Source organism: Takifugu flavidus, chromosome 16 (assembly GCF_003711565.1).
Source record: "Takifugu flavidus isolate HTHZ2018 chromosome 16, ASM371156v2, whole genome shotgun sequence".
NCBI lineage: Eukaryota > Metazoa > Chordata > Actinopteri > Tetraodontiformes > Tetraodontidae > Takifugu > Takifugu flavidus.
In genome coordinates this window covers 14,167,199-14,189,742 of record NC_079535.1, presented here as the reverse complement: position 1 = coordinate 14,189,742, position 22,544 = coordinate 14,167,199, and the positions used below count along the sequence as shown (strand labels likewise).

Below are 22,544 nucleotides of genomic sequence, written 5' to 3'. Positions count from 1 at the left end.
AGGTTAGGGTTAGAGGGTTAGGGGGTTAGGGTTAGGGGGTTAGGGCTAGAGGGTTAGGGTTAGAGGGTTAGGGCAAGAGGGTTAGGGTTAGAGGGTTGGGGTTAGGGTTAGGGTTAGAGGTTAGGGCTAGAGGTTAGGGTTAGAGGGTTAGGGCAAGAGGGTTAGGGTTAGGGCAAGAGGGTTAGGGTTAGGGCAAGAGGGTTAGAGGGTTAGGGTTAGAGGGTTAGGGCTAGAGGGTTAGGGTTAGAGGGTTAGGGCTAGAGGGTTAGGGATAGAGGGTTAGGGTTAGAGGGTTAGGGGGTTAGCGTTAGGATTCTTACAACCCAGATTATCTTATCTGTATGTTAACATCACCTGCCCTTGTCACGATTTCTTTCATTTCCAATTTGATCGGACAATCGATCAGGGCCGGTTGCATCTGAGCTTTTGAGCTGTTGCTGATGTGACATTTGAATCAGGCTGCATGTGTGCGAGTTACTCATTACGTCATTTCTGTGCGAGAGGATAAGATCTTATGCATCATTGTATTTCAGTGGAGCTTTTAGGTCCCCACTTGTCACATCTTGTATAATGTTAAATATCTTCTTTTTTATTCTCAAAGCTTTTTTGGATCAAGCTGTTTTTTTCAGACTCAAGTCAAAGATGTAACTCAATCAGTACTTTCCAAACAGTACTTTAACCCTAACCCTAACCCTAACCCAACCCTAACCCTAACCCAACTCTAACCCTAACCCAACTCTAACCCTAACCCAACTCTAACCCTAACCCAGTGATCTCCTGTGTACCCTACCAAACCTGAGGATCAATCAATTAATTGATGAATAAATGGGCCAAGTTCAAAGGTCAACTGCATTACTGCTGCAACTGATGTGGCACCCTGACACATAAATGTGTTGGACACATGCTATAGTGCACTGAAATATTGTCATCATAAGTGCTAATGAGACACTTATACTTGCATATGGGATATAAGGCGGTCCATCCAAAGCCAAGCAGGAACAGCCGAGCCCAGTACCCAACCAGAACGGATCCATAATCCCGTCCAGTCCGGGATCTATCAGTCCCCATGCACACACTCATACAAAAGGCTGGAATACAACTCAAATTATGGGCTGGAAAAGCAAGGCAATGATTATATTCATGGATTTCACACAAACATGCACACCCCCCACACACATACACGCATGCCCCCCCCCCCCCCCACACACACACACACACACTTTGGACAAAGGTGTCAAATTACATCAAAGCCTTTTTAAATCCATGCCTGGGGTTAGTCGTCACCATTTAAAATACAAACTAAATTAAGGACTTAATCAATAGCTGGAATTCAACTTAATCCTCAAATAAATTAATTTCTATATTGTGAAAGTGGAAGCAAAAACATCCCATTTTTGATGTTATGAATTGGCTGATTCATTATTTGTCATTAAGAAAATGGCAATGCTCAATGTTCTACCAATAATATCTCCCAGGCATTTTGTGTTCTTGATGTGTCAGTCATGTCCAACATCATTCTCCTCATGTTTTTATGAAATATTCCATCCTTTCAGGATTTTATGTTGAAAGGCATAAACTAGCTCATCCCTTCTGTGGCTGCTGGCTTGACATCTCTCTCTCTCTCTCTCTCTCTCCCTTTGTCTCTCTCTCTTCTGCTCTCCTCACTGTCAACCGTCTGGTGCCGATGGTTCATCAAACCTGGGGAGGAGTTGCCTGGTTACCGGGGAGGAAAAAATTAAAAAGTCATAAAGGCATTGCTCCCCCCTTACTCCCTTTAATGAATGCAGTTTTCTATGGAAGGCAGAGTGGAAGGAGATCAACTCCGAGAGACGATCGCGCCCACAGTCACGGCGAGTGTGTGAGTGTGTGTTGGTGGGAGCGTGCACCTTCGGACTGCCCGCTCAGTGATGTAAGGACTGGAGGATTTTGGTGTGTGGAAGAGCAGGTGAAAGGTAAGACTCCTGTGCATTTTAACTCAGCTTTAGCAGTTTTTTCATGGCTGCTATCACAGTCAAACATATTTTACTTGAAGCAAAATTGAAAAGAAACAAAACGATATTGGTTCCATCAGTGTTGGAAGGATCATGGATGTGAGCGTGTTTGACGAGTGATTCAGGAGCTTTCCCGCTATGCCTGCATGGATGGCTGGCAGGAGGGTTAGTTAGTGAGCAACGCAGGTGTTGATGGGGAGAAAATACCTTCAGTGGGCGAGTTTGGGCAGATGACGACATCCCTCCTCAGCACTGGAGCCAGCTCAGCCATGCTAACATTTGCTTTGGAATTCCTAAAGAGTCTGAGGTGAGACATCACATCAGGGTGAAATGATGACTCTGAAGCAGGTGGACGAATCCCCCCCCCCCCCCCACACACCACACACACAGACACCCACACACACCACACACACCATTGCCACCTCTCACACGGCAGAGATGAGATGTGAAGTTGGCCGCCTTTGAGTCAAAGTGGCCCTGCAGCAAAAGAGCAGAGATTCTTTGTCGTTTGTGTGCGGCCCCCTTCCTCATCTGCCCTCAGAGTGGTCGAGGATGGCTAAAAGCCTGCAGGGCTGACAAACAGTGGAGATAAACAGGAGATTTTCATGCGGATGAAAAGATCCCCCTCACTTTACAGAGCTCTACGCTGAGCTTAAGTATAAAAAGAGACTGAATTATAAATGAGTTTCCCCTCCAGTCTGGAGTCTCTTGTTGAGCTTCTTCGGGCATTAATTGAGCACGACATGGTCGCTATATGTGAGTGAAAATTAAATCTGTACATTGGATCTTTGTAATGGAGAGTGAAATTCAGGGGAGATAGCCTGAAATGTGCCAAGAGGCCAAAATCAGCCGCCATATAAGGAGATCCAAACTGGTTTCTGGGTGAGTTTTGAATGTTGGGAAGGATGAACATCAGCCTGCCACCCTGCTGTCTGTAAGCAAGAGGGATGCTAATGGAGGAGAGAGGATACAGGCGTTACCGCTGCAAGACAGAGAGAGAGAGGAGAGCGTGTGAGGCATTTCCATGGCAACCTGTCAGGGGTGTGTTTGGTCCCTGGAGACACTGAGCAACAGAGGAGAGAGGTAGACGAGAGGCAAAGAGAAAACTCTCCTCGTTAAATGTGAGGGCGAAGCTAGATAAAAGAAGGCTGAGGGGAAGAAGGAGGAAGTGTCCCCACCCTCAGCCATCACCCTGAATCATGGGCCCACCCCCTATTGTCTAGTTTTCCCTCACTAATGTTACGTTCTTGCCCCCTTTCGGTTCCTTTTCATGTGGAAGCAGCTGGCAGCATGTGTTATTGAGTTTTGTCTCTGGAGGGTTAGCGTGTGTCTGTGTGTGTCTGTGTGTGTGTGTGTGTGTGGGTGTGTGTGTGTGCGTATGTCTGTGTGCGTGTGGGTGTGTGTGTGTGCGTGCGTGGGTGTGTGTGTGTGTGCGTGTGTGTCTGTGGGTGTGTGTGTGTGTGTCTGTGTATGTCTGTGTGTGTGTGTATGTGTGTGTTCGCGTGTGTGTGTGTGTGGTGTGTGTGTGTGCGTGCGTGGGTGTGTGTGTGTGTGTCTGTGTGTGTATGTCTGTGTGCATGTGTGTGCGTGCGTGTGTGTGTGTATGTCTGTGTGCGTGTGTGTCTGTGTGCGTGTGTGTCTGTGTATGTCTGTGTGTGTGTGTGTCTGTGTGCGCACACGCGCGCGTGTGTGTGTGTGTGCGTGTGTGTCTGTGTGTGTGCGTGCGTGCGTGTGTGCGCGTGCGTGCGTGTGTGTCTGTGTATGTCTGTGTGCGTGTGTGCGCGCGTTTGTGTGTGCGTGCGTGTGGGTGTCTGTGTGTGTATGTCTGTGTGCGTCTGTGTATGTCTGTGTGTGTGTGTGTGCGCGTGTGTGTCTGTGTATGTGTGTGCGTGCGTGTGCGTGGGGGGGGGGGGGGTCAAGAGCCACTTGTGCATATTTTCTAATTTGTGCTGCTGTTTTAGGCTAATTTCCCCTTCCAATGGAGCCCTGCAGCCCATGTCTGCTGCTCATGATATCGCCCCCCCCCCCAATGAAAAGAAATCCAAGTCCCAATGGAGGATCGTGGCCAGTAACCTGAGAGTTGCAGCCACAGGTGTCACTCACCTGCTGAAGTATAGCTGACAATGTCTGTGCATGATGGCTGCAGTCAAACATTCCTTTGATTCTTTGTGCGCACACGCATGCACACACACACACAAATTTCAAATTTCTGCAATAAGAAGTTGCTATCAAAGCTAGAGATGGGTGTTTGTGTTATGTTACGGTGTTATGGGAAGGGGGAGCCAGGTCATCCCGAGACTGGGTACAAAGCCCCAATGACAGATGGACTCAACACAAGGGCAGCTGACCTGAGAGAGAATCATGAAGTCCTGGGGAAACTCAACTACCTCCCTGCCATGGCTAACACACAAAGATTGATGCAGATGCTTGGCTATAAGAGGAAGAGCATGAAGGCGCAAATGACCCCAGAAGGCTAGAGGCAAAAATAATGGCGACATGCAGAGAAGTCAGCCTCCTAACAGAGCTGAGTAGAGGTGTGAATCTAAGGACAGAGCGGCCCAAGAAATATAACTATGAGGAGGCAGCTAGTAAGTATGAGAAGGCAGCTAGTAAGTATGAGAAGGCAGCTAGTAAGTATGAGAAGGCAGCTAGTAAGTATGATGAGGCAGCTTGTAACCATGAGGCGGCAGCTAGTAAGTATGATGAGGCAGCTAGTAACCATGAGGAGGCAGCTAGTAAGTATGATGAGGCAGCTTGTAACCATGAGGCGGCAGCTAGTAAGTATGAGAAGGCAGCTAGTAAGTATGATGAGGCAGCTTGTAACCATGAGGAGGCAGCTAGTAACCACGAGGAGGCAGCTAATAACCACGAGAAGGCAGCTAGTAACCACGAGGAGGCAGCTAGTAACCACGAGGAGGCAGCTAGTAACCATGAGGAGGCAGCTAGTAACCACGAGAAGGCAGCTAGTAACCACAAGGAGGCACCTCATAACCACGAGGGGGCAGCTAGTAACCACGAGAAGGCAGCTAGCAACCATGTGGAGGCAGCTAGTAACCACGAGGAGGCAGCTAGTAACCACGAGGAGGCAGCTAGTAACCATGAGGAGGCAGCTAGTAACCACGAGAAGGCAGCTAGTAACCACAAGGAGGCACCTCGTAACCACGAGGGGGCAGCTAGTAACCACAAGGAGGCAGCTATAACCACGAGAAGGCAGCTAGTAACCACGAGGAGGCAGCTAGTAACCACGAGGAGGCAGCTAGTAACCACGAGAAGGCAGCTAGTAACCACGAGGGGGCACCTCGTAACCACGAGGGGGCAGCTAGTAACCACGAGAAGGCAGCTAGTAACCATGTGGAGGCAGCTAGTAACCACGAGGAGGCAGCTAGTAACCACGAGAAGGCAGCTAGTAACCACGAGGAGGCAGCTAGTAACCACGAGGAGGCAGCTAGTAACCATGAGGAGGCACCTCGTAACCACGAGGGGGCAGCTAGTAACCACGAGAAGGCAGCTAGTAACCATGGGAGGCACCTCGTAACCACGAGGGGGCAGCTAGTAACCACGAGAGGCAGCTAGTAACCATGTGGAGGCAGCTAGGAGCAGCTAGTAACCACGAGGAGGCAGCTCGTAACCACGAGGAGGCAGCTAGTAACCACGAGGAGGCAGCTAGTAACCATGAGGAGGCAGCTAGTAACCACGAGAAGGCAGCTCGTAACCATGAGGGGGCAGCTCGTAACCATGAGGGGGCAGCTAGTAACCATGAGGAGGCAGCTCGTAACCATGAGGAGGCAGCTAGTAACCATGAGGAGGCAGCTAGGAGGTCAGCCACAGCCAAATACCTGCAGAGGTTAAGACAGGTCCTGAAAGGTCAGCTGAATGGTAAGAATAAGATCCAGGCCCTAAACACCTACGTCCTGCCAGTAATCAGATACCCTGCTGCCATAATACCCTGGGCACTGGAAGAGATACAAGCCACTGACATCAAGACCAGGAAGCTCCTCACCATGCACGAGGGTTTCACCCTAAGTCCAGTGTCCTGAGGCTGTACACGAAGCGAAAGGAAGGGGGTCGAGGACTAGTAATGGTTAGGGTTAGTGTCTGAACTACTGTCCAAGAGGAAACAACAAGCCTTCAAGAGTACATCAAGAAGATGGCCCCCACTGACCCACTGCTGAGTGAATGCCTCAGGCAACAAAAGCCCAGCAAGGAGGAGGAACCTGAGGGGCTATCATGGAAGCATCAGCCCATGCATGGAATGTATCGAGAAAACCTACCAGTGGCTGGCAAAGGCCAGACTGAAAGAGAGCACAGAGGCTCTACTCATGGCTGCACAAGAACAGGCCCTGAGCACCAGAGCAAGAGAGGCCAGGGTCCACCAGACCAGACCAGACCAGACCAGGGTCTACCATACCAGACCAGGGTCTACCATACCAGACCAGGGTCTACCATACCAGACAAGACCCCAGGTGCAGACTGTGTGGAGATGCCCCTGAGACAGTCCAGCACATCACAGCAGGGTGCAAGATGCTGGCAGGCAAGGCATACATGGAGCGGCATAACCAGGTGGCTGGCATAGTGGACAGGAACATCTGCACTGAGTATGGGCTGGAGGTCCCAGGGACCAGGTGGGAGACACCCCCGAAAGTGGTGGAGAACAAGCAGGCCAAGATCCTGTGGGACGTCCAGATCCAGACTGACAAGATGGCGGTGACCAACCAGCCTGACATAGTGGTGGTGGATAAACACCAGAAGACAGTGGTGGTGATAGATGTAGCAATCCCGAGTGATAGCAACATCAGGAAGAAGGGAAGTAATGTAGACTTTAGGGTTGCTGCTCCAGGATGTATGAAAAGATTGGAAGAATTATCTAAAACTGCCAGTGGAGTGTTGAGGAATTGATTCAAATAGCTTGAATTAACTGCTGCAAATGTGACACATTCCGGAGGGTCAGGATGATTCACAGGCACATGTGATGCACGTTTCCCCTCACCTGGTGCTGAAATATGTCACAGCTGCGGGCTATCGTGCCCGTGATCGTGCTCGCTTCGCCCCGCGCATCTGTTGTGCATCAGGACACTATTGAGCCCCCTTTTTAGTCCCCGGAGGTACAGCTGCTCCCTGCCAGATCGTTATTCGTGGTCAGATGACTTTCCAGCGGTTTCCTGTTTGCCTGCCTGCCCGATCTCGACCTTGCCTGTCCCCGACTACTCTGTTCTGGTTCGGGTTATTCTATTCTGCTCGCTCCCCGGAGAATCCTGTCTGTTGTCCGTTTCTGACAAAGCCAAACTCTGGTGTTAGGGTTAGGGAGTTAGGGTTAGGGTTAGGGAGTTAAGGTTAGGGTTAGGGAGTTAAGGTTAGGGTAGGGAGTTAGGGTTAGGGTTAGGGAGTTAGGTTAGGGGGTTGGGTTAGGTTAGGGTTAGGGAGTTAAGGTTAGGGTAGGGAGTTAAGGTTAGGGAGTTAGGTTAGGGTTAGGGAGTAAGGTTAGGGTTAGGGAGTTAGGGTTAGGGAGTTAGGGTTAGGGAGTTAAGGTTAGGGTTAGGGAGTTAAGGTTAGGGTTAGGGAGTTAAGGTTAGGGAGTTAGGGTTAGGGAGTTAAGGTTAGGGTTAGGGAGTTAAGGTTAGGGAGTTAAGGTTAGGGTGTTAAGGTTAGGGTTAGGGAGTTAGGGGTTAAGGTTAGGGTAGGGAGTTAAGGTTAGGGAGTTAGGTTAGGGTTAGGGAGTTAAGGTTAGGTTAGGGTTAGGAGTTAAGGTTAGGGAGGTTAAGGTTAGGGTTAGGGAGTTAAGGTTAGGGTTAGGGAGTTAGGGAGTTAGGTTAGGGGGTTGGGTTAGGGTTGGGTTAGGTTAGGGTTAGGGCGTTGGGTTAGGGTTAGGGTTAGGGTTGGGTTCGGGTTGGGTTAGGGTTGGGTTAGGGAGTTAGGGTTGGGTTAGGGTTAGGGTTGGGTTAGGGAGTTAGGGTTAGGGAGTTCCGGTTCGGGTTAGGGCGTTCCGGTTCGGGTTCGGGCGTTCGGTTCGGGTTCGGGAGTTCCGGTTCGGGTTAGGGCGTTCCGGTTCGGGTTAGGGCGTTCCGGTTAGGGTTAGGGAGTTCCGGTTCGGGTTAGGGAGTTAAGGTTCGGGTTCGGGCGTTAAGGTTCGGGTTCGGGCGTTCGGTTCGGGTTCGGGAGTTCCGGTTCGGGTTCGGGCGTTCGGTTCGGGTTCGGGCGTTCGGGTTCGGGCGTTCGGGTTCGGGTGTTCCGGTTCGGGTTCGGGCGTTGGGTTCGGGTTCGGGCGTTCGGGTTCGGGCGTTCGGGTTCGGGTGTTCCGGTTCGGGTTAGGGCGTTCCGGTTAGGGTTAGGGTTAGGGTTGGGTTAGGGTTGGGTTAGGTTGGGTTAGGGAGTTAGGCGAATAACGGTATGAAGTCAAAAGATAAACACGGATCAAGAAAATTGATATAATTATTTCAGTATGACTGAAAACAATTGCAGATGAAAATTATTCATACAAATGACATATTAACTATATTTATATATCAATACATATTATATAATTCAATCACATTTGATGCCTGGTGTCAGTATGATGTAAATGCAGCACTTAACTCCTGGTTTGGTTTTCGGCCCCTACAACACCACTGGTGCCCAACAGCACCAGTATTTTAATGCAGGAAAATGTAATCATGATCTTTGGTGTTGCTTTAATGAATCAGCCTCCTCCTCAGAGCCATAGCAATATGTGTCCAACTGCACAGTTCTTGCTTTATTTCTATTTTTAAAAGATTATAATCTTTTATGTGAACACTTTTTTGTCATGGGGTGAAAGATATCCCTTAAGAACACTTGCAATCAACACATTCATTTTAACAGATGAAATTAAGGTCAGATGTAGTCATGCTGTGATGATGAGGCTGTTAGAATTATTAATTTGCTCCATTTTTTTCTACTCCGACAGCTTTGATTTTTCAGCTGGGGAGTTGAAGTCTTTCACATTATTCCATTCTAATTTTTCCACCTTCAGCCCTCTGCTGACATGCCCACAATTAAGGCAGCAAAGCCACGACTGGATTTATCAGGTTAATATGTGAACAGATGTGATTTGGGGTCGGGTGAGCCAGACGTCAGGGGAGGATCCGATGCCCGTCCACCTCACATCCAGTTGGCAGCACCAGATGAGCCCAAGATTTACTTTAGTTGCAGGAGGGGAAATATTGACGCAGCTTAAATGACAGAGATTTGGCCCCAGGGAGGGAGTGACACATCCCGTCCTTCCCAAAACAACCATCCAGGCTACCAACACTTCAAAATGTAGGCGACAAAAGGAAGTTTTGTGTGATGGGCTAAACAACAAAGAGCACAAGAGGCAATTGTTAAGTCAGCTGGAGCCAGAACCCTGACTCAAAATGCAGACACAGACAAACCAGACTGTCCAAAGGTTTGATTTTCAAAAAAGGTAAAGCTGCTATTGATGAGCAATGCACAGGTGAGCTAGGTTGGTCTGAGCAGCAATGAAGTGGAAGAAATGCTTTGGACTGTAAACCTACCCTGACGCCTCTTGTGTGGCAGCTGGTTGTCACACAAAAGAGATTTAAATAATTACTTTACCATTTACATCATAATTCCATTAGTATTCTCCTGGATCTTCCAGTGCTAGACTACTAGTCAAAGGTTGGGGTTAGCCTGGTAATTCACCTTTTTCACTCTCACTATACGCCCTCCAACATCTCAAGCGTGTGCTGCTCTGGTTTCAGGATCTTTCCTCATGATGTGCACTCCTTTCCCACCGTTTCACACACACATGCACGCACACATGCACATCTCTACCATTAATTATGAACACACCATGAGATCAGCCTCGAATGCAACGCAGCGCTGCTGCTTTTGTTTAATGCCTTCTAAATGATCTAAAATTTGACCAGCAGAACTACAGACCAATGATGCCCCACCTTTTCTTTTCAAAAGAGATGCTATGCTAACAGTACTGTCTCCTTCATGTGCTGCCGTAACCCTCCCACTTTTACTCAGAACACAGATTTGGGTCACATGACGGTGCAAGGCATTAGCGATGCAGCAAGCTACCGAGTGCTCGGTTGTTACGGGAGACCAGTTTTGAACATGATGACAGGGAAGACGGGTCTGCAGGGCTCGTTACTGAAGTGTGATTAGCATTGCAGATGCCAGTTTCTGTAGGCGTCCGCTCCAACAAACCCAAGGTTCCTCCATCTCTGCTGAATGATTAAATTGGAACAGTTGTGCGTGGGAAATTCTGAAGAGAGCGTTATTATTCTCCAAGGAGCAGAGTTTTTGAGTGCAGGTGTGTGTAGAAGCTGTCTGTCTCTCCAGCATGGTATGGTGAGACACTTTTTCAAATATTATTTAATACTGCATTCTAAAAACTGGACAGATGCTACTGATGTCTCCACTATATGTGGGAATCAGCAGGCTTTAGTATTGTAGTGACGTTCCTCACCGGACAGGAACTCACTGGAAATGAAACCGGACACTTGCGTAAAGCTGAAATTTGAATCTTAAACACGCGAGTTAAAGGTACTTCGTTCCTTAGGTCATTGAGGGGGTTTCTGCGCTCATCTCAAATGGTGTTGAGTTCTAAAAACCGATGGAGAGTCGCAGGTAATTAACCTGTGATGAGGTAATCACCTCTGGGCCATCGGGCGAGCCATTGACCCGTCCTGTCACCGTGCGAGCTGTTGGAGTCACAAGGTCGGACTCATGAGTGGGTCGGTTCACCTCGCTGCCATCCTGCACAGTGGAGCCCGTCAGGGTTGTAATTACACCGAATTACTGTGACCAAAAACAGAAACTGCTGCTTTTATTAAAGTTATCGAGCATCTGCACTGCTGATAAGATCACTCCATAAATGCTGACAGGGTGGGGGCTCTAAATCTGAGCGTGGAAGTCAAAGTTTTCATACGGTCGGCCTTCAAATAGTGAAACAATTTGTCCTCACTTTGTCCTCAAAGGACCACTTTAGTTAATAGTTAACATGTAGTTAACATGTAGTTAGTTTTTAGTGTGAAGCAGCAGGTTGCTCAGTCTCTCCGCATCTTTTCTAAGGTGAAAACCTGGAAGTTCCCTTCCTTTTCCAGAGGTAACCTTACGATGCTCCAGGATCAGGAGGCAGATAGAAACTACATAATGGTGACGAGAACATGGTGGCTTCTGTTCCTACCAGTGTGGGACTGATAACCCTAACCCCAACCCTCTAACCCCCTAACCCTAACCCTAACCCTAACCCCCTAACCCTAACCCTCTAACCCTAACCCTCTAACCCCAACCCTCTAACCCCAACCCTCTAACCCCAACCCCCTAACCCTAACCCTAACCCTAACCCTCTAACCCCAACCCTCTAACCCTAACCCTCTAACCCCACCCTCTAACCCCAACCCTAACCCTCTAACCCTAACCCTAACCCTCTAACCCTAACCCTCTAACCCCAACCCTAACCCTCACCCTCTAACCCTAACCCTCTAACCCCAATCCTCTAACCCCAACCCTCTAACCCCAACCCTCTAACCCTCTAACTCTAACGCTCTAACCCTAACGCTCTAACCCTAACCCTCTAACCCTAACGCTCTAACCCTAACCCTCTAACCCTAACGCTCTAACCCTAACCCTCTAACCCTAACCCTCTAACCCTAACCCTAACCCTCTAACCCTCTAACCCCTAACCCTCTAACCCCAACCCTCTAACCCCAACCCTCTAACCCTCTAACTCTAACGCTCTAACCCTAACGCTCTAACCCTAACCCTCTAACCCTAACGCTCTAACCCTAACCCTCTAACCCTAACGCTCTAACCCTAACCCTCTAACCCTAACCCTAACCCGTTTACCATCCGTCATCATCACGCTGCATCTTAATCACTCATTATTATTCACATTCATACGGCAGACAGCTGAGAGAAGCATCACCCTAAATATAGCCTTTGATATTGGAGGAATTTATCAGAAACTCAATGCTGTGTTGGTGAAACACTCTCTCACACCCACTCACACTCTCTCTCTCTCACACACACACACACACACCCACACACACCCTCACACACTCCCACACACTCCCACACACACCCACACACACACTCACACACACTCCCACACACACCCACACACTCTCACACACACACCCACACACTCTCACAGCTGTTTGATATACTGTATTATATTTTCCTCACATTTCTACTCATTGACCCACTGCTGTTACACATGGCATAATTAATAACTAATTAGGTTATTTTTTGCCTAGTGTGAGTCAGTGGTGATGGTGCATCTGTAGTTTGTCTTGCAGCACCACAGACTCCATGAATGGCTGAATGCACCTTTGAGGTGCTAAAAGTCCTCATGTTTGCGAGTTGCTCTCAATCTCTGTTGCTCAGATTCAATGTCAAAAGAACAAAATGAGGCCGGAGGCAGGTCTGAGAAGGGTTAGAGGGTTAGGGTTAGAGGGTTAGAGTTAGGGTTAGAGTTAGGGTTAGAGTTAGGGTTAGAGTTAGGGTTAGAGTTAGGGTTAGAGTTAGGGTTAGAGTTAGGGTTAGGGTTAGAGTTAGGGTTAGAGGGTTAGAGTTAGGGTTAGAGGGTTAGAGTTAGGGTTAGAGGGTTAGAGGGTTAGGTTAGGGTTAGAGGGTTAGGGTTAGAGTTAGGGTTAGGGTTAGGTTAGGGTTAGGGTTAGGTTAGGGTTAGGGTTAGGTTAGGGTTAGGGTTAGAGTTAGGGTTAGAGGGTTAGGGTTAGGATTAGAGGGTTAGGGTTAGAGGGTTAGGGTTAGAGGGTTAGGGTTAGAGGTTAGGGTTAGAGGTTTAGGTTAGGGTTAGAGGGTTAGGGTTAGAGGGTTAGGTTAGGGTTAGAGGGTTAGGGTTAGAGGGTTAGGTTAGGGTTAGAGGGTTAGGTTAGGGTTGGGGTTAGAGTTAGAGTTAGGGTTAGAGGGTTAGGGTTAAAGGGTTAGAGGGTTAGGGTTAGAGGTTTAGGTTAGGGTTAGGAGTGCAGTCAGAAACAGCACCAACGTGGGAAAAGGCTTCCAGGACAGTGTGTTTCTCAGGTTTGTGTCAGAACTGTGAAAAACGGAGACGACTTGTTCTTTTATCAGATTGTAAAAGGACCTGACTGTACAAAAAAAAAACTACAACATTAATAAAAGCATATTTTTATGGGTTTGAGTAAAAAAATCTTGCATTCGCCTGTTATGTGAGCTGCCTTCTATATTTAAGTCAGGGCACCATTAACACGGTATTTCTGAGTTTGAAGGGATCGCAGCAATTAAACTTAAACCTTTTGTTGAAGGTGGGAACTGGAGACAAATTTCCTGCTGTACATTTATTCACCAATTGGGCCAATTTCTGGTGACAGACAAACATCTGAAATGCTTTTCGAACATGAGCAAGAAAGTCAGGGCAGAGAATAAAAGCAGCCTCCACATTGAAAGCAAAGATCAGGATTTGTCCTTGAACCCAGCAGCAACGTGGCTTCAAGGACGTTAAATGTGTGTCTGCAGCTCCGCATCCTCTGGAGGTCTGATGGCATCTGGCATCTAACCCTGACCCTTCAGCTCTGATGACCTCCCTCATAAAGCTCACTTCATTCAGCACTGCTGCCCATTCAGGGGTGAGAGGTGTATAGGAGAGCGGCCTGGATTATCCACGCCACAGGTGAGAGGTGTACAGGAGAGCGGCCTGGATTATCCACGCCACAGGTGAGAGGTGTACAGGAGAGCGGGCTGGATTATCCACGCCACAGGTGAGAGGTGTATAGGAGAGCGGCCTGGATTATCCACGCCACAGGTGAGAGGTGTACAGGAGAGCGGCCTGGATTATCCACGCCACAGGTGAGAGGTGTACAGGAGAGCGGGCTGGATTATCCACGCCACAGGTGAGAGGTGTATAGGAGAGCGGCCTGGATTATCCACGCCACAGGTGAGAGGTGTACAGGAGAGCGGCCTGGATTATCCACGCCACAGGTGAGAGGTGTACAGGAGAGCGGCCTGGATTATCCACGCCACAGGTGAGAGGTGTATAGGAGAGCGGCTGGATTATCCACGCCACAGGTGAGAGGTGTACAGGAGAGCGGCCTGGATTATCCACGCCACAGGTGAGAGGTGTACAGGAGAGCGCCTGGATTATCCACGCCACAGGTGAGAGGTGTACAGGAGAGCGGCCTGGATTATCCACGCCACAGGTGAGAGGTGTACAGGAGAGCGGCTGGATTATCCACGCCACAGGTGAGAGGTGTACAGGAGAGCGGCCTGGATTATCCACGCCACAGGTGAGAGGTGTACAGGAGAGCGGCCTGGATTATCCACGCCACAGGTGAGAGGTGTATAGGAGAGCGGCCTGGATTATCCACGCCACAGGTGAGAGGTGTACAGGAGAGCGGCCTGGATTATCCACGCCACAGGTGAGAGGTGTATAGGAGAGCGGCCTGGATTATCCACGCCACAGGTGAGAGGTGTACAGGAGAGCGGCCTGGATTATCCACGCCACGGCAACAGTATCCCCTTTGTTGACAATTTTGCTGCCTTTTTAAATAGACCCCATCTTTTTACACAGATCACTCACTCCATTGACACCATCACTTCATACGGACAGAATCCCAGGACTGTTCCCAGACGTGACAGTGCTTTTATTGTTCCTATAAAAAGACACGATGAGCGCACGTCCGGCGCGGACATAAAGATGCCGTGCTGAACGTGCGCTCTCTTTTAAACAAATCTTTTATAATAAACGATTTAATTTTAGACAGAAACCTTGATGGCATTCTTCTTACCGAGACATGGCTTGGCACTGATGCACCTGCTGTCCTCACGGAGGCTTGCCCCCCAGATTTTAACTTTTTATTTTCTACAGGGGGGGTAGGAAAGGAGGTGGAACCGCTTCGATAACAAGGACCGAAATGTCTTCACGCGAGGTCTCTTTTAATACGTTTCCATCATTTGAGCATCATGCGTTTGTTTTTAGCAGCCCTCCTATTTTAAGCATAACAGTTTACAGACCTCCCCAATACTCCACCTCTTTTATCAGTCAATTCTCGGAATTTTTATCAATCATTTATGCTAAATACAACAGGATTTTAATAACTGGTGATTTTAATCTACACCTCAACAACGCCTTGGACCCAGTGTCCAGAGAATTTTTAAACCTCCTTCACAGTTTGGATTTTAAACAACATGTCACGCAGCCAACCCACAGCAGAGGGCGCACCCTGGACTTGGTCATAACCTACGGCCTGTCCGTGGGCGGGTCCCCTGGACCTGGTCATAACCTACGGCCTGTCCATGGGTGGGTCCTCTGGACCTGGTCATAACCTATGGCCTGTCCGTGGGTGGGTCCTCTGTTGTGGATCTGGCCGTGTCTGACCACTTTTGCGTGTTTTTTAACATCACCAGTTTTAACCAGCGGGGGGCCCCTGTGAGAACGGTGAGGAGACGCTACCTGACTCCTGAAGTGGCTGCAAATTTTATCCAGATCTTACAGAGCACTCCTGCAGAAATTTTACCAGCACCGTGTGATTTTATTGTTGACACTTTTAACAATAAATTAAAGTCAACGCTGGACTCTGTGGCTCCACTTGTCACAAAAACTGTAAGAACAAAACTTGCACCACCGTGGAGAAATGAAGAAACTAGAAAACTGAAAAGAATCTGCAGGAGTGCTGAGAGGAGGTGGAGGAAATCCAAAATGACCATTCATAAAGAAATATTTTATCAACACCTCAAAACCTACAACAACACAATCAAGCAAGCAAGAACTTCTCATTTCAAAAAACTAATCTCCAACAATAAAAACAACCCCAAATTTCTATTCCACACAATTGAGCTTTTAACCAATGGTAATTTTAACAGGTGTCCCACAACAACGACTGACACCCTCTGCGAGGCCTTTGCAGACCACTTCAGGAGTAAAATCGATAATATTAGATCCAGTCTTTTATCACAGCAAGTTTTAATCAACAACACTCCTGGATCGTTGCATCACCTGAGGAGACACTGGAGAGTTTTGTCCTGGTTGATGCGAGGACACTTGGTCGAGTTTTCTCCCCAGTGAGGCCCACAACCGGCCTTTTAGACCCAATTCCCACACCGTTTTTCAAAACATTTTATGGATTCTTTGAGGAACATCTTTTATATATGGTGAATTGCTCTCTTCAGACGGGTGTCTTCCCCACCTCCTTTAAAACGGCGGTGGTGAAGCCCCTTCTGAAGAAGAGCAATCTAGACCCCAGCGTTTTAAATAACTATCGGCCTGTATCCAACCTACCATTTTTAAGTAAAATTTTAGAAAAACTTGTTTTTAACCAAGTAAATGATTTTTTAAACTCAAATGATATTTTAGAGAGGCATCAGTCTGGTTTTAGGATGAACCACAGTACAGAGACAGCCCTTTTAAAGATTTTAAATGACATCAGGTGTAACGTAGACAACAAAAAGCTCACGGTGTTGGTTCTACTGGATCTGACCGCCGCTTTTGATACAGTAGACCACCATATTTTATTAAATAGACTGAAGAACCTGGTCGGCCTCTCTGGTACTGTTCTTAACTGGTTCACCTCCTACCTTACTGATCGAAGCTTCTTTGTAAGTATGGATACATGCTCCTCGAGAATCCATGAGACAAGATGTGGGGTTCCCCAAGGGTCAATCTTAGGTCCAACCCTTTTTAATCTCTACATGCTTCCTCTTGGGGACGTCTGTCACAGCCCCTTTTCTCCAGTTCCCTCCTGTCCCAGTACTTTTCCACTGCCCTGCTCACATCACACCCTCTGATCACCACACCTGCTCTCAGTCACGGATCACACACCTGCTCTCAGTCACGGATCACACACCTGCCCTCACTCATCAATCAGCTCACCTACCAGTGTATATATTCTCCAGCCTCACACTCACTCGGGGCCAGATTGTTCTTCTGCTCTCATGCAAGACTTTCCAGCGTTGTTTCCCTGCCGGATTACCCGTTACCGACCCTGCCTGTCTTCGTTCTGCCTGCCTTGCCTGTTCCCCGGACAACCTACCTGCGTTCTGCCCCTGACTACGACTTCTGCCTCAGCGTCTCTGGTTCCTGTCGGTTCACCTGGTTTAGACTTCTCCGCCCGGCCCCGACTTCGCTGCTGCTCGTCCCACTCCCCGAGCCTGCAACCCATAGACTTTGTGCGGGCCCAGAAGAACGGACTATTTCCTGTGTTTCCTGTTCTGCCTGAGTTCCTGTTTGCCCGTGGGTTAATAAAAGTCATTACTACGGTCCAGCTTTCCAGAGTGCTGCTTTTGGGTCCTAAACTGCACCCGTTACGTCATCAGGAGCCACGGCATCAGCTTCCACAGCTATGCTGATGATACGCAGCTGTACATCGCCGTGGCTCCTGATGACACAGGGCCAGTTGATGCCCTTTTTAACTGTATTCTAGATATCCAGTCATGGATGGCAGAAAACTTCCTACAGCTCAACCAGGACAAAACAGAAGTCTTAGTTATTGGTCCTGAAGGTCAGAGAGAGAAACTTGTACCAAAATTAAAGGATTTTAAGCCATCTCAATCTGTAAAAAATCTGGGTGTGATCTTTGACTCTGAGCTTAGTTTTATTCCACACATCAAAAACATAACAAAGGTAGGTTTTTACCACCTGAAGAATATAGCCAGAGTCCGCCCGTTTCTCTCTCAGGCCAGCACGGAGGTGCTGATGCACGCTTTTATCTCTTGTGGTCTAGATTATTGTAATGCCCTGCTCTCTGGTCTTCCAAAAGAGAGCTTCACCAACCTACAATTATTACAAAACTGAGCTGCACGAGTGCTGACGAGGACCAGAGGGCGGGAGCACATCACACCGGTTTTAGAATCGCTGCATTGGCTACCTGTGCGTTTCAGGATCGATTTTAAGGTTCTTTTATTAGTTTTTAAATGTCTTAATGGTCTTGGCCCGACTTATTTATCTGACCTGCTTTTATTCTATCAACCCTCGCGGACTCTGAGGTCCTCTGGCACCGGCCTTTTAACCATCCCACATGTAAGCTCTAAAACGCACGGGGAAGCGGCCTTCAGTTGTTATGGTCCCCGACTGTGGAACAGCCTCCCGGAGAACCTCAGGGCCGCAGAGACTGTTGAGATTTTTAAAAAGAGGCTCAAGACACACCTTTTTAATCAGGCCTTTAATTGATTATTTTTAATTTATTTTATGTCCTCATGCTTTTTTATGTCTTATCCTTATTTTACTTGACACTTTTACTGTTTTACTCCCTCAGTTCTTAGTCTCTCAGTTTTTAGTCTTTACACCTTTTATCTCATTTACTGTTTTAGTCTGTTTTAGTCTTAGTACTGTTTTACTCCCTCAGTTCTTATTCTCAGTTTTTAGTCTTTACACCTTTTATCCCATTTACTGTTTTAGTCTGTTGTAGTCTTAGTACTGTTTTACTCCCTCAGTTCTTATTCTCAGTTTTTAGTCTTTACACCTTTTATCCCATTTACTGTTTTAGTCTGTTGTAGTCTTAGTACTGTTTTACTACTCCAATTCTTAGTTCCTCAGCTTTTAGCTTTTATACCTTTTATCCCATTTACTGTTTCAGTCCTTCAGTTTTTAGCTCCAGTGTTTCCTCATGGTGTTTCCTCATGGGGGCCTGCCAGGCTGGGAGATGTTTCCAGTCTACCGCTGGGGGTGCTGTCCCATTGTCGACCCTGGCCTGGGTGGTTAGGGGGCTCTGTGCTTTGGTGTGGAGCCTCCGGTCTGTCCGGGTCGGGGTGGTCTTTGTGGCGGTACCACCTGTGGTCACGGACCGTGACCTCCCTCGGCCTGGTGGGCCTCCAATGGTGGCGTCTCCTTCGCCTCAGGTCTCGGTGCCCAGCCATGTCTCAACTTGTCTAAGCTTGTTTGTGTGTGTGGGTGTGTGTGTAAGTGTGTTGGATGCATGTGTGTGTGTGTCCTTTTCTTGATTCTCTTGTTCTCTTTGCTGTTTTTATCCTTTGTGAGACACTTTGTGCTACCTAGTGTATGAAAAGTGCCATATAAATAAAGATTGATATTGATATTGATATTAACTGTACATGCAACGAATCTGCAATGGGCTCCAGAAAACAGAAACATGCTGTTTTGATTCTCGGAATTGAGCCAAGCGTTCGTTTACATAAAAGGTTTTATATGCTTGTGTAGCCAGATTAGGGTAATATTTCTTCCACAGTTCTAAATTTGAAACAGTGAGTGGAAGCTATTTGGTGGTGGGTTGGGCTGCTAACCCTAACCCTGCTAACCCCCTAACCCTCTAACCCTAACCCTCTAACTCTAACCCTCTAACCCTAACTCTAACCCTCTAACCACCTAACCCTCTAACCCTAACCCCCTAACCCTCTAACCCTAACCCTCTAACTCTAACCCTCTAACCCTAACCCTCTAACCCTAACCCTCTAACCCTAACCCTCTAACCCTAACCCGGCAGTTAGTTAGTTGGAGAATTATTGCTGGATTGTTTTGCCCTTTCTCTTAAACTTTCCCAAAGTGGCAGCTTCCTCTGAGGTGGCCCCACACATGAGCATTGTTGCACATTATTATTGTATTGTTCAGATCATTATGGGATTTCTTTCTTCAGCATTGTGATTTAATTGTTTTAGTTCATTCTTTCAACCCTTTAATGCCAAGGTGTCGCTATAGCAACCAGCCATTCAGATGCTGCTGTGGTGGAAGTGCCGACTGACCAGCTGATGGTCAGTAAACATCCTAAAGTTTTCATAATTCATGCGTGAAAAGATTACATTTCAACATCATATAGAACCGAATGGGAGAGTGACTACATGCCTTTAATGTTTTTAGACATTTTTAATGGCCATTAAAGAAAAGGGAAGCAGTTAAAGTGCACTCACCATTCCCCCATCAAGGAGCTCTGGCTGGATTAAAATTCCCAGAATCACCCACGATCCAGCGTCTCTCCATCCGTCCGTCCGTCTATCATAGAAATATTTTTTTCCATTTTCACCACAATTTCTTCACTTTTACTCGAAACAAATAGGGCTTGACAACACCAATATCTGACATCTTGAAAATGACTGTGGTGACTCCCCTGTCCTGGTTTATCCGGAGTCACGGTCACACTCCATCTTTGGGATATCTGCTCAAGTTTAGCAGATCTGCTTCGTTTGGCTGCAGCAGGTGCCGTCATTGACAGTTCCTGTGTGTTCCAATGATGGAATCTAGATGAGGAGCTTCAGGATGGATACATGCCACCAGTAGCTCTCCATCCTGCACATGAGCGTAGCTACAGAAGCCCCCTTGGTCCCTTGATTTGCAGGCATATGCTCAGTTTCCCTGAGTGCTACAGTTTCCTGATGCTGCAGATGACACAGGAGGGAGGATGTCTGGCTTCAGCAGCGGAGCTAAACAGCTAAATAGCTAAATAGTTAAACAGCTAAATAGCTAAATAGCTAAATAGCTAAACACCTAAACAGCTAAATAGCTAAACAGCTAAACAGCTAAATAGCTCTTTAGAGCTGTTGATTTTTTGCTCTTTTCTCACCCGGACTACTTTTCCCCAAAAGAGCACTTCTTTAAACTTGTAACAGAAAGATAATTCAAAGCTCTTTGTGTGAGATGAGTTTGCCTTTGTGAATTCATTGAAATCCTCCTTTTGCTTTCAAACACATTTCACACCGTGCACGGCATCGTGCAATATTTATGAGAAGACAGCAGCAAGGTTTCCAGTCCAGAGTTGGTATTAAACTGGCCTGAACCTCTCTCTCACACACACTTACACACACACACTTACACACACACAATCATCTAGTGTAGTTACATTAAGTCTGCAGATACACTCTCAGGTGTAAACAAACCACAGTTTCTGACTCGGTCCTGTTGAGCCTCAGAGGCAGAAATCTACAACCAGAAGTGCAGACAGTGATTCTGAAGCTCCAGAACCACGTGAAGCAGAGATACAGAGCAGATGCAGAGATGCAGAGATGCAGGGCAGATGCAGAGATGCAGGGCAGATGCAGAGATGCAGAGATGCAGGGCAGATGCAGAGATACAGAGCAGATGCAGAGATGCAGAGATGCAGGGCAGATGCAGAGATGCAGGGCAGATGCAGAGATACAGAGCAGATGCAGAGATACAGGGCAGATGCAGAGATGCAGGGATACAGAGCAGATACAGAGATGCAAGGCAGATGCAGAGATACAGAGCAGATGCAGAGATGCAGGGCAGATGCAGAGATGCAGGGCAGATGCAGAGATACAGAGCAGATGCAGAGATGCAGGGCAGATGCAGAGATGCAGGGCAGACGCAGAGATACAGGGATGCAGAGATACAGAGCAGATGCAGAGAGATGCAGGGCAGATGCAGAGATACAGGGCAGATGCAGAGATGCAGGGCAGATGCAGAGATGCAGGGCAGATGCAGAGATACAGAGATGCAGAGATACAGGGCAGATGCAGAGATACAGAGCAGATGCAGAGATGCAGAGCAGATGCAGAGATGCAGGGCAGATGCAGAGATACAGGGATACAGGGCAGATGCAGAGATACAGGGATGCAGAGATGCAGGGCAGATGCAGAGATACAGGGCAGATGCAGAGATACAGGGCAGATGCAGAGATGCAGAGAGATACAGGGCAGATGCAGAGATGCAGGCAGATGCAGAGATACAGAGCAGATGCAGAGATGCAGGGCAGATGCAGAGATGCAGAGATACAGAGCAGATGCAGAGATACAGGGCAGATACAGAGATGCAGGGCAGATGCAGAGGTGCAGAGCAGATGCAGAGATACAGAGCAGATGCAGAGATGCAGGGCAGATGCAGAGATACAGAGCAGATGCAGAGATGCAGAGCAGATGCAGAGATACAGAGCAGATGCAGAGATACAGGGCAGATGCAGAGATGCAGGGCAGATGCAGAGATACAGGGCAGATGCAGAGATGCAGAGATACAGGGCAGATGCAGAGATGCAGAGCAGATGCAGAGATGCAGAGATGCAGGGCAGATGCAGAGATGCAGGGCAGATGCAGAGCAGATGCAGAGATGCAGGGCAGATGCAGAGATGCAGGGCAGATGCAGAGATACAGGGCAGATGTAGAGATACAGGGCAGATGCAGAGATGCAGGGCAGATGCAGAGATGCAAAGATGCAGGGCAGATGCAGAGATACAGGGCAGATGCAGAGATACAGGGCAGATGCAGAGATGCAAAGATGCAGGGCAGGGCAGAGATGCAGAGCAGATGCAGAGATGCAGGGCAGATGCAGAGATCAGAGCAGAGCAGAGAGAGATGCAGAGATGCAGGGCAGATGCAGAGATACAGAGCAGATGCAGAGATACAGGGCAGATGCAGAGATGCAGAGATACAGAGCAGATGCAGAGATGCAGGGCAGATGCAGAGATGCAGGGCAGATGCAGAGATACAGAGCAGATGCAGAGATGCAGGGCAGAGATGCAGAGATGCATGGCAGATGCAGAGATACAGAGCAGATGCAGAGATACAGAGCAGATGCAGGGCAGATGCTGAGATGCAGAGCAGATGCAGAGACGCAGGGCAGATGCAGAGATGCGGGGCACATGCAGAGATGCAGGGCAGATGCAGAGATACAGGGCAGATGCAGAGAGGCAGGGCAGAGATGCAGAGATACAG

At 48.0% G+C, this 22,544-nt stretch overlaps 1 protein-coding gene across 1 annotated transcript in view; it reads left to right on the top strand.

The window, feature by feature from the left end:
- Nucleotides 1-1,641: 1,641 nt before the first annotated feature.
- Nucleotides 1,642-22,544, top strand: part of lingo2b (leucine rich repeat and Ig domain containing 2b) — a 34,526-nt gene continuing 13,623 nt past the window's right edge. Inside the window, exon 1 of the mRNA XM_057059265.1 lies at nucleotides 1,642-1,952. The gene's annotated coding sequence lies outside the window, so the exon portion shown is untranslated. The remainder of the gene's footprint in view (nucleotides 1,953-22,544) is intronic.